This window comes from Camponotus vicinus, unplaced genomic scaffold (assembly GCF_025532165.1).
Source record: "Camponotus vicinus isolate PSW18456_S1 unplaced genomic scaffold, iyCamVici1.0 SCAF_10, whole genome shotgun sequence".
Taxonomy (NCBI): domain Eukaryota; kingdom Metazoa; phylum Arthropoda; class Insecta; order Hymenoptera; family Formicidae; genus Camponotus; species Camponotus vicinus.
The window spans coordinates 15250431-15263334 of record NW_028141946.1 but is presented as its reverse complement, the minus strand read 5'-3'; the positions used below and the strand labels follow the sequence as shown (position 1 = coordinate 15263334).

At 29.5% G+C, this 12904-nt stretch overlaps 1 protein-coding gene across 1 annotated transcript in view; it reads right to left on the bottom strand.

Annotated features, from left to right (window-relative positions):
• LOC145960367 (uncharacterized) overlaps positions 1 to 11056 on the bottom strand; it is a 140946-nt gene extending 129890 nt beyond the window's left edge. The window contains exon 1 of the mRNA XM_083079762.1: positions 10843 to 11056. The gene's annotated coding sequence lies outside the window, so the exon portion shown is untranslated. The remainder of the gene's footprint in view (positions 1 to 10842) is intronic.
• Positions 11057 to 12904: the final 1848 nt, after the last annotated feature.

Sequence of the window (12904 nt, the reverse complement as noted above, 5' to 3'; positions counted from 1 at the left end):
TGCACCACAAAAATATAAAACCTGTACTGTCAGTTATGACTTGTAGAAAGATAAATTAAGCGTATAATAATTTTTAAAAACCACTCCTTGGGGGTGAAATCTAATATTTCAGAAACAGTGCACTACAAAAATATAAAACCTGTACTGTTAGTTACGACTTGTAAAAAGACTAATTAAGCGTATAATAACGATTTTTAAAAACTACTCCTTGGGGGTGAAATCTAATATTTCAGAAACGGTGCACCACAAAAATATAAAACCTGTACTGTTAGTTATGATTTGTAGAAAGACTAATTTGCCATACAGTAACAATTTTCAAAAATAAAAAATATCTATAAATAATTTACAAAAATTTTCCGCCAAAAGATAATTTAAAAGGATATAAAATTTTACAAAAAGGTGTGATATCCCTCTAAAAAAACCTTACAAAAAATAAAAAAAGTACGCCAAGTACATAAAAAATACTCTACCTTGTATGCAACAAAATGTTTAATAAAGAAAGTCCATAAAAATAATTTACAGTAATTTTCCCTTACAAAATAATTTTTCTAAAAAACAAAAATAATTTTCCTAAAAAAGTATTAAAAAATAAAATATCAGAATTAAATATGAAATCAATAATTACTATAAGCCAAGTACTTAAGAGCAATTTGTAAATTTGACATAATATTTGCCATGAAATATCAATCTTACATTGTAGAAATATTATACATAAATTCTCCCTAAGAAATTAAAAAGCATTTTATATTTATTCAGAGTAACTTGATTTTTAAAATATTTAAAATCAACATTAAATGAGAATTAGGATTCTTTTAATTCTTAAAACATTTCTTAATATAATGTATATAATTTAAAAAAAATATATAATGTACATAATTTAAAAAAAAATATAATGTATATAATATAATGTACAGGGTGGGGCAATAACTATTAGGACCTTAAATATCTTCGAATCTATAAGGCCCAGAGGAAGATTTGTGTAACAAAAATTGTACGGTACGAAGGGGGCTATCATAATAGCGATAATAATTTTGGTCCAAGTGGAGGCGCTTCGGAGATACCAAGGTCATCTTCATTTTTTTAAATGGATCCGATATGTTTTTTTTCCATAATATGATAGAGGAACTCGAAACAAGTTCAGAACTCACGACACAAGATCATTGAACAAGATTTAAAGTAAAGAAAAATCGATAGAAATACATTTTTATTATTAAATGAAATTTACGTTTACAAAAGCTGTTCGAACGGATACATTGTGCATGATTGACTGACTTTTATTTTCATTTCATTTTAATCTTATTTCAACCCATTTTCATGTCTAGTTTATCCTGAGAACTTGCTCAGATATCTTTCAGCAGTGAAAATAGTGTTTACGTATTATGACTTCAATGTAAACAAACACTCTTTGAAGGACATCTTAATAAGTTCACCGTAATAATAAAAGTAAACATGACAAGATTAGTATCGACAAATCAGTCAATCGTGCAAGATGTATCCATTTGAAGAACAAGTTGACATGATTTTAATTTATGGTGAATGTTAACAAAATTCTGTGCGAGCAAAAATTTTGTATTCTGAACGATATCCTAATCGCATTCTGCCTTCAAACATTTAAAAATGTGTGCGATAAACTTAGACAAACCGGTAGTTTAAATAATCGTAAAAGTGAACGTGAAAAAAGAGTAACCCATGAAGGGAATGAAGTTGGTGTCCTCGCAATGGTTGCTCGAAATCCTCACGTTAGTTCGCGACAAATTGAACGAGAATCTGGTGTTAGTAAGAGGAGCGTACTCCGCATTTTGCATCGTTACAAATTCCATCCATATCATCTTAGCCTTCACCAAGAATTGCATGGGATGGACTTTGTGAATCGTGTTAGATTTTGTCAATGGGCTCAACAACAGATTCGAAACAATGAATCATTTTTCGATACCGTCTTATTCACTGATGAGGCAACCTTCACTAATCACGGGAACGTTAATTTGCATAACATGCATATGTGGGCAGTGGAAAATCCTCATTGGCTGCGGCAGGTCGAACATCAGAGACAATGGTCTTTAAATGTATGGTGCGGTATCATAGGCGACAAAATTATTGGTCCTTATTTTATTGACGGATATCTAAATGGCAATAGCTACGCTAATTTTCTAGAGCATTTTCTAGGTCCTTTGTTAGAAGATTTGCCTTTAATTACACGACGAACAATGTGGTACCAGCACGATGGATGCCCAGCTCATTTTTCATTGGTTGCGAGAAATAAACTGAATGAAAAATTTACAAATCGCTGGATTGGACGTGGGGGTCGTGTAGCGTGGCCAGCTCGTTCGCCAAACTTGACACCACTAGATTTCTTTTTATGGGGAACCCTAAAGAACATGGTCTATAAAGAAGAACCAACTACACCTCAAGCCATGCAACAACAGATTATTACAGCCTGTACATTAATAACTCCTGACGTTATTAAAAGAGCAAGCCAATCAATAATCGGAAGAATCCAGTCTTGCATCGATAATAATGGCCATCACTTCGAACATCTTTTGTAAAGATCACTGCTGAAAGATATTTGAGCAAGTTCTCAGGATAAACTAGACATGAAAATGGGTTGAAATAAGATTAAAATGAAATGAAAATAAAAGTCAGTCAATCATGCACAATGTATCCGTTCGAACAGCTTTTGTAAACGTAAATTTCATTTAATAATAAAAATGTATTTCTATCGATTTTTCTTTACTTTAAATCTTGTTCAATGATCTTGTGTCGTGAGTTCTGAACTTGTTTCGAGTTCCTCTATCATATTATGGAAAAAAAACATATCGGATCCATTTAAAAAAATGAAGATGACCTTGGTATCTCCGAAGCGCCTCCACTTGGACCAAAATTATTATCGCTATTATGATAGCCCCCTTCGTACCGTACAATTTTTGTTACACAAATCTTCCTCTGGGCCTTATAGATTCGAAGATATTTAAGGTCCTAATAGTTATTGCCCCACCCTGTATATAAAATATAATGTATATAATTTAAAAAAAATATGTAAAAAAATATAATGTATATAATTTAAAAAAAAAAACGTTTTACGCAAGTTTTCGCACAGTCTTGAAATCAAAGTAAGTTATGAAAACTTGGCGTGCCCGGATCGTAATCAAACACAGATTAATATTTAATTACATAATGTCTAAGATTTTACATTTTATTGGGGATATATTTGTTTATAATGTAAACGATCCGCGCGGGCTCACCAAGTTTTCATAACTTACTTCGATTTAATCAGTTCACTAGTAATGGCTCATATATGGCCAAAAAAAAGTGCCACAACTGGTAATGGCTCATCTATGAATAACTTTGCCAATTTTCAACGGATTTGCATGAAACTTGATATACCCACATTTTTCGGGTCGCTGATGACAAATTTGGGATCGAAATTTTAAAATTCAAAATGGTGGATTTAGTATGGTGAATTAATTTTGTTATTCTATTATTATATTTGTTATTCTATTAGAGAAGATTCAAATTCGATATGTTCAAGTTTGAATATCTTGAACTAATCCGTTATCTGCGACCAAAAAACGTACCGAGTGTGATACTTGCACTTATTTGGTCAGCGAGCGACCTTTCAGGGATCCTCCATGGCAATCGGCATTGCATCCATTGAGTGAGATTCCAACATCGCTCTGGAGTCGCATATCACTGTGTTAAAAAGCAGCATTATAGGTGTGAGATCTGGAAAGCTCAGTGGTCTAGAGCAGTTGCCCGGAAAGCGAAAGACTCGGGTTCGATTCCCGATCCAGCCACTTGCGCCTCACATATTTTTCTAGTCTGCGAATATTGTTTTCTAGCAATTATTCGTTAGGCTGAAAAATGTGTGAATGCTCTCTCCACAGGATATGCGTCAATGCCGTTACCACGGATGGATTCTGTCGCTCGTTGATCAAATGGGCGTAAAGACACGTCTGAGCTCCTCCCACATACATCCCTATCTTTTTCTCGATCTTTTCCAGAAACGCCCATTTGATTAACGAGCGACAGAATCCATCCGTAGCAACGGCATTGACGCATATCCTGTGGAGAGAGCATTCACACATTTTTCAGCCTAACGAATAATTGCTAGAAAACAATATTCGCAGACTAGAAAAATATGTAAGGCGCAAATGGCTGGATCGGGAATCGAATCCGAGTCTTTCGCTTTCCGGGCAACTGCTCTAGACCACTGAGCTATCCAGACCTCACACCTAATGCTGCTTTTTAACACAGTGATATGCGACTCCAGAGCGATGTTGGAATCTCACTCGATGGATGCAATGCCGATTGCCATGGAGGATCCCTGAAAGGTCGCTCGCTGACCAAATAAGTGCCGGTGGAAGTATTCGCGTGCATGCTGGCTTCCGACTGGCCTTCCGTATGAAACGGCACCGACGAGCACAACGCCGTAGAGACCACATCCCCCAAGATCCCTCTAGTATATCTGTACCAAATAGCAGTGGCGGATGGACCCTAAGATAGGGCCGGGGCAAGCCTCCAAAAACATTTCCATAATGGAATATCAAAGTTAATCACAAGAAACCATCATATTGAATCTGCCAGTCTAAATTTTGCAATTTTGTCTATAGATTCATCATAAGAGACTCGAAAAACGCGAACATATCGAATTTGATCTTCTCCATAATGAAATAAAATTAGTTCGCCATATTGAATTCGCCATTTTGAATTTTGAAATTTCGACCCTTGATTCGTCACCAGCGACGCAAAAAATCCCTTATTATAAATAAACTTTCATGTAAAATACGAATTTGTTTGTTCTCACCAGTTTTGGCACAAAACGTTGATTTCGGATGTACCAGTGAACTGGTTAAAGACTATGCGATGTAAAACTTCTGTAAAACGTTTTTTTTTTTAAATTATATACATTACAACTTACAAAAACTTGGCGTGCTCGGGTCGTATTAATCTATAATTGAAATTAATTACATGTATATAATTTCGCAAACTTTGTAAAATTATGTATATTTGTAAATTTGTAAAATTATGTATATTATAATGTGACCCGAGCCAAGTTTTTGTAAGTCGTTTTGGTCTTAATTTTATTAGTTCCGAATTTACTTGGCAAAGCTTATGATTAATTTCAAAATTAAATATTTCATAATAATAAAAATGCGTAAATTGTAATACAACTCGGGTAAAATTTTTGTATGTAATTTTTCTTAAATCCTTTAATTCCAGATTTACTTATGATCTTAAAACAAGTCAATTAGTTTTTCTCTTTTAAATTCAAAATTGGCGATTAATACAATCAATGTTATTGCAGTAAGTGTTAAATTTTGACATACTATTTGTAATCTAATATAAAACCCGCAATATATTAGTGCTATTTCATATATTGTACAAATATTTATTTGGATCCCACATAATAATGTATTTTTATATATCATACAAAGTATTGAACTTATTTTGAAAATCATTTTCATTTTGTCGAGAATCTATAATCCATAAATGCAAGATAGAATTTGATAAATTTATTTCAAATTACAAATCCTATCAATTTCTGCAATGTACTTGGATAGTTAATTATTGATTTCATATTTAGTTTTGATTTTTTTTTAGGAAAATTATATACAGGGTGGTCCTCGTAACGGTCGCCACGGTTTTTAAAACACTTACAATAATCTAACAAAAAAATGTTTCAAACAAAAGTTGTATGGCTTGAAGGGGGCCATCTGATGGTGGCAATGATTTGACGTTGGAGAGTCATTTGAAGGTCACGTAAAGGTCACCGTCAATTTATTAAATGTAACTCCCTATTTTTTATTGCACATTCTTGTAGCTTATCTCGAGAGCTTTTCAAAACACTATAATAAAATATTTTTTCATCAAGTACTTTTCGAGTTATAAGGCTTGAAATCATTTCTTAATTTTACATAAACCGTAAAATATCTTGTAAAATATTCATTTTTCGATTATCTTACCTTAATACTTTTATGTACAAAATAATGAGAGGAATCAATTGGTGTAAAGAAAACACATAGTTGTTTTTAAGAAAAAATATGTAATTTGCAATTAACAATTACATATTTTTTCTTAAAAATAACTATGTGTTTTCTTTACAGCAATTGATTCCTCTCATTATTTTGTACATAAAAGTATTAAGGTAAGATAATCGAAAAATGAATATTTTACAAGATATTTTACGGTTTATGTACAATAAAATTAAGAAATGATTTCAAGCCTTATAACTCAAAAAGTACTTGAGGGAAAAATATTTTATTATAATGTTTTGGAACGCCTTCGAGATAAGTTACAAGAATATGCAATAAAAAATCGGGAGTTCCATTTAAGAAATTGACGGTGACCTTTACGTGACCTTCGAATGACTCTCCAAGGTCAAATCATTGCCACCATCTGATGGCCCCCTTCAAGCCATACAACTTTTGTTTGAAACATTTCTTTGTTAGATTATTGTAAGTGCCTTAAAAATCGTGGCGACCTTTACGAGGACCACCCTGTATAATTTTTGAGGGAAAATTTTTATCAATTATTTATAGCGATATTTTTTTATTAAACGTTTCGTTGCATAGAAGGTGGAATATTTTTTATGTATTTGGCGTACTTTCTTTACCTTTATAAGGTTTTCTTAGAGGGATTTCACACTTTATTGTAAAATTTATATCTTTTTTGCAAAAAATATATACGCATTTTTAGCATTTCGAGGCCAACTACACTTTTGTATTACTAAATCATTTATTAATTGCTATTCGGTACTTTTAGTATGTACAATGTTTGTGTAATGTCCATTGATTATATTCTTACCTACATGAAAAATTCTACTAATAACTTTATACGTATTCGCACCAATACGTATTTTTTCCGTAGGTATTAAATTATTTTGTCTCTTTTAGTTCCTGTATACTATATTACTATATATTACAAGTCAAAATTATTATTGATTTAATTAAGTTTTTATCATTACATATTTACTGTTATAGATTTCATTATTATTGCATTATTCTTTATTATAAAATAAAATTTCGTTTCACGTATAAAGAATCAAAAAAAGTTTCTGAAGTTCAGATTTAATTGAATGATAAGACATGCTGCAATTCTGTCATTGTATTACATCTTAAAATTAAAATTTAACTATTACTAGATCTAAAAGAAAAAAAAGAAGTTAAAAATTAGAAATAACTTACAGATGTATGTAATAAGGAAATAATAATAATATAATAATTACCATAAAAGTTTGTTGCGTATCTTAACAAATATTATTTTATAAGGCAGCATTATCAACATATAGGCCCATATTCTGAATCCTCTTTTATCGATAAAAATGCTTCTAAAAGTGGCCTGTAGCCAATCAGAAGGCTTATATGTCACTTTTAGAGGCACTTTTATCGATAAAAGAGGATTCAGAATATGGGCCATATAGTCCATCCTCCCACAACTCAAAATATATTTCCAGTTTTTACAAATATAATGTTACTCTTTTCCTATTTCCATAAAACGTCTAAATTATTCCTACAAGTAATCTATTCATACAAGTTATGGTTATGCAGAGAAAGATTATCTATGTACATAATTATATATAAGTGTGTATAATTCTATATAGTTCTATAGTTCTATAGTATATAATTATATATATATATATATATATATATATATATATATACATATAACATACATATACATATACAGGGTGTCCGATTCGTGAGGGACCAAATGAAAAGTGATGATAGATTGGGTCAAACTAAGAAGAAAAGTCCTCTACCATTTTGCAAAATTCGCAATAATTATTAAGTAATAAGCAAAAATGTCACATGAAGGTTAATTTTTTAAATGGAACCCCCTATTTTTTATTATGTATTCTTATAGCTTATCTCGAGAGATTTCCAAAACACTATAATAAAGTATTTCTTCATTGCGTACTTTTCGAGTTATGAGGCTTGAAATAATTTCTTAATTTTACATAAACCATAAAATATCTAGTAAAATATTCATTTTTCGATTATCATACCTTAATACTTTCATATACAAAATAATGAGAGGAATCAATTGGTGTAAAGAAAACACATAATTGTTTCGAAAAAAAAAATGTAATTGTTAATTACAAATTACATTTTTTTTTAAACAATTATGTGTTTTCTTTACACCAATTGATTTCTCTCATTATTTTGTACATAAAAGTATTAAGGTAAGATAATCGAAAAATGAATATTTTACAAGATATTTTACCGTTTTTTGTAAAATTAAGAAACGATTTCAAGCCTCATAACTCGGAAAGTACATAATGAAAACTAACTTAATTAGTTTTTTGGAAAGTTCTCGAGATAAGCTACAAGAATATGTAATAAAAAATAGGCGGTTGCATTTAAAAAATTGAGGTTGACCTTCACGTGACCTTCAAGTAACTATTTAAGGTCAAATTAATGACACCATCTTATGTCTCCTTTAAAACCATATAACTTTTGTCGGAAACATTTTTTCGTATCTCGCATATTTTTCAAAATATTTGCCTGTTGAGATTAAAATGAATCACTCTGTGTGTGTGTGTGTGTGTGTGTGTGTGTGTAAGTGTGTGTGTGTGTGTGTGTAAGTGTGTGTGTGTGTGTGTGTGTGTAAAAGTGTGTGTGTGTGTGTGTGTGTGTAAAAGTGTGTGTGTGTGTGTGTGTGTGTGTGTATACAGGGTGATTCATATAAAGTGACCGATGTGAATATTAGCTAAAGTTGAAGAGCTATGAAAAAATTCTTATACCAAAAGATGTTTGACACAGAGGGGGACATCGTATGATACAAACGATATTTTTATAGATGAAGGCATTAAGGAGATTTCAAGATAAGGCATTAAGGAGATTTCAATTTAATTTTTTTAAATGGAACCCCTTATTTTTTATTACACATTCTTGTAGCTCATCTCCAGTGCTTTCCAAAACACTATAATTAAGTACCTTTTCGTTAAGTACTTTTTGAGTTATGAGACTTGAAATAATTTCTTAATTTTACATAAACCGTAAAATATCTTGTAAAATATTCATTTTTCGATTATCTTACCTTAATACTTTTACGTACAAAATAATGAGAGGAATCAACTGGTGTAAAAAAAACACATAGTTGTTTTTAAAAAAAAATATGTAATTTGCAATTAACAATTCCATATTTTTTCTTAAAAACAACTATGTGTTTTCTGTACACCAATTGATTCCTCTCATTATTTTGTACATAAAAGTATTAAGGTAAGATAATCGAAAAATGAATATTTTACAAGATATTTTACGGTTTATGTAAAATTAGGAAATTATTTCAAGCCTCATAACTCAAAAAGTACTTAACGAAAAGGTACTTAATTATAGTGTTTTGGAAAGCTCTCGAGATAAGCTACAAGAATATGCAATGACAAATAGTAGGTTCTATTTAAGAAATTGAAGGTGACCTTCATGTGACCTTCAAATAACTCTTCAAGGTCAAACCAATGATACCATCTTATGGCCTCCTCGAAACCATAAAACTTTTGTCTGAAACATTTTTCTCTCAAATGCTTTGTTTCCGAAATAATTGCGTTAATTAAAATGGCTCACCCTGTATATATATATATATATATATATATATATATATATATATACAGGGTGACCCATTTTAACTTAGGCAGCCAAATAACTCGAAAAATAAGCAAGATAGAGAAAAATGTTTTAGACAAAAGTTGTATGGTTTCGAGGGGGCCATAAGATGGTATCATTGGTTTGACCTTGAAGAGTCATTTGAAGGTCACGTGAAGGTCACTTCAATTTTTTTAAATGGAACATCCTATATATTTTTGTACATTCTTGTAGCTCATCTCGAGAGCTTTCCAAAACACTATAATTAAGTACATTTTCGTTAAGTACTTTTTGAGTTATGAGGCTTGAAATAATTTCTTAATTTTACATATACCGTAAAATATCTTGTAAAATATTCATTTTTCGATTACCTTACCTTAATAGTTTTATGTACAAAATAATGAGAGGAATCAATTGGTGTAAAGAAAACACATAGTTGTTTCGAAGAAAAAATATGTAATTTGCAATTAACAATTCCATATTTTTTCTTAAAAACAACTATGTGTTTTCTTTACACCAATTGATTCCTCTCATTATTTTGTACATAAAAGTATTAAGGTAAGATAATCGAAAAATGAATATTTTACAAGATATTTTACGGTTTATGTAAAATTAAGAAATTATTTCAAGCATCATAACTCAAAAAGTACTTAACGGAATGGTACTTAATTATAGTGTTTTGGAAAGCTCTCGAAATAAGCTACAAGAATGTACAAAAATATATAGGGTATTCCATTTAAAAAAATTGAAGTGACCTTCACGTGACCTTCAAATGACTCTTCAAGGTCAAACCAATGATACCATCTTATGGCCCCCTCGAAACCATACAACTTTTGTCTAAAACATTTTTCTCTATCTTGCTTATTTTTCGAGTTATTTGGCTGCCTAAGTTAAAATGGGTCACCCTGTATAGGGAGAGAGAGAGAGAGAGAGAGAGAGAGAGAGAGAGAGAGAGAGAGAGAGAGAGAGAGAGAGAGAGAGAGAGACAAAATAATACAGTCAAATTTTAATATACTATTTTAATTGAACTTAATATATTATACTATATTATATCCATTTATAAACAAAGTTTCGAAACTTATACATTCTTTTATTACAACATCGCACATACTTTTTCGTTTATATTGAATTGTTTTATTTTATCTTATCTTATCTTATTATTGGTGGAATATATAATTTATTATCATTCATTTTTAGTTACACACACACTATTAACTACAATAACATTCAATTGTTTCTTAATCAAGCATAAAATATCTCTTACCTACGTGAAATTTAAATCCGGACAAATGGAAACACTTTCTTTTTGGAGGCTGTTTGAAGTGGTATAATCTTTCGGCATAAACGTGATAGTTGCCTTTGTCAATACTAAACCCTTCAACAAAACACATAAAATTGTTCCAAACATAATTTGCATTTTTCGTAAACGTTTGCACTCAATCGGTTTCCGTTGAATCCTCAATTAGTTGTTTTTCTCACTCCACTAATTCTGATGTGCTAGTCGAATTGATATTAATTCATATATATATATATATATATATATATATATATATATATATATACACATATTTTTGATAAATTCCTTCAAATTCAGTTCTAACGAATCACAAGTTATTATCTTCTAATATTATATTTTTAGATTTCTCTTTATGGTCGATCACAATATATATCTTAAGATTAAATTAAGGGAACTCTTAATAAGTACATAATTTCTATTTTTTTAGGAAAACAAATGTGAAATATGAACAATGTGAAATGATACATATTTATTTGATTGTATCGCGCTAACACAGGAATATAATTATTATATATTAATTCCTTTTTAATTTCTTTTAATATTGTAGTAGAAAAGCGGAGTCAATAAACAAATAATAATCGCAATCAAATTACACCAAAGAAGTTATAGAATTACAGATCTTGTAACATTTTCATCCATATTTAAGTGCACGCAGCGTGTAATTTCGAATTTCACTTAAAATTCACTTAGAATTCACTTAAATATTTGCTATATCTTTGTTTTTATTAAAAATATATAATTATTATTAAACAAATATAATTATGTACAAAATAAATATAATTATAACAATTCGTTTGTGTTAGCACGTACAATTATGTTACTATGTATGCTTTTTAAAATCCACTATTCGTACACAATTCTGTGATATTCATATGACGCAGTTTGAATCAAGCGACAAATAACGCGGTAGCGTTTCACAATAGTAACTGACTTCGAATGATCAATCTGACCATGTATTGCCATGACGTCTTATTAGCTGCATTCCGTTGTAATTTATTTTTCTCCGCGGAGATACTCGGCGTTATTTTAAAAAGAATTAAAATTGTTTGACAAAAAAGTTATATATATAACAAAAATAGTTTTATATATAAATAAAAATAGTTATATGCATAACTGTTTAATTTTATTAAACTTCTTACATCAATTTATTTCCGAGTAATCTTCTCTTTGGCATAAGAGGCACGTTTATTATATAAAAAGGATATTCTGATTATAAGAAATTAATTAAATAATGGATTCAAAAAAAGTGATTTATATGTTTTCTGTGATATTCATATAATGCATTTTAAATCAAGCGATACGTAACGCAATAGCGTTTTTACACTAATATAAATAAGTATAAATTTACAATAGCACATAAACTAAAATAAATAAAATAATTAATTGTACGAATTATTATTATCGTTATTTGCATTGAATAAACTTATAATATAATATAATAACTAATATAACTTTATAATATAATATAATATAACAATTTATAATATTAATTACTTTATTATTTTAATTATACTATTGTCATTTTATATATGACAGTCTTTATATTATGCACTAATGTTCATTAGTGCATAAAACCAAATTCTCTCTTTCTCTCGCTATAAATTAATTGCTTTATTTCCAAAAAATTGTGATAGACGCCTTAATCACATTTTGTTAAATACATGTGAAAATAATTGATACTTAATCGATCTCCTTGTGTGTTAACTTATTCAGTTCATTCATATATTAAATGATATACAACATTTTTATTTTTAAAAATATTTTTATATTATTAAAGAAATTTTTCTACATAAGAATAATTTAAACAAATATTTATGTAATGATCTCTTTTTAAATTCATGCATAATAATGGACGTATTTTCAAAAATTTTATAAATTTATAAAAACTTTATTCCCTCTAGCAATGATATATAAACGTACAAAAATTTATATGTATAGTTTGAAATAGGAAAAACATCATATAAAATATAATATTAAAAAAACTTCAAACATAATATAAAAAAATCTTGAAAAGAAAATTATAATTGTT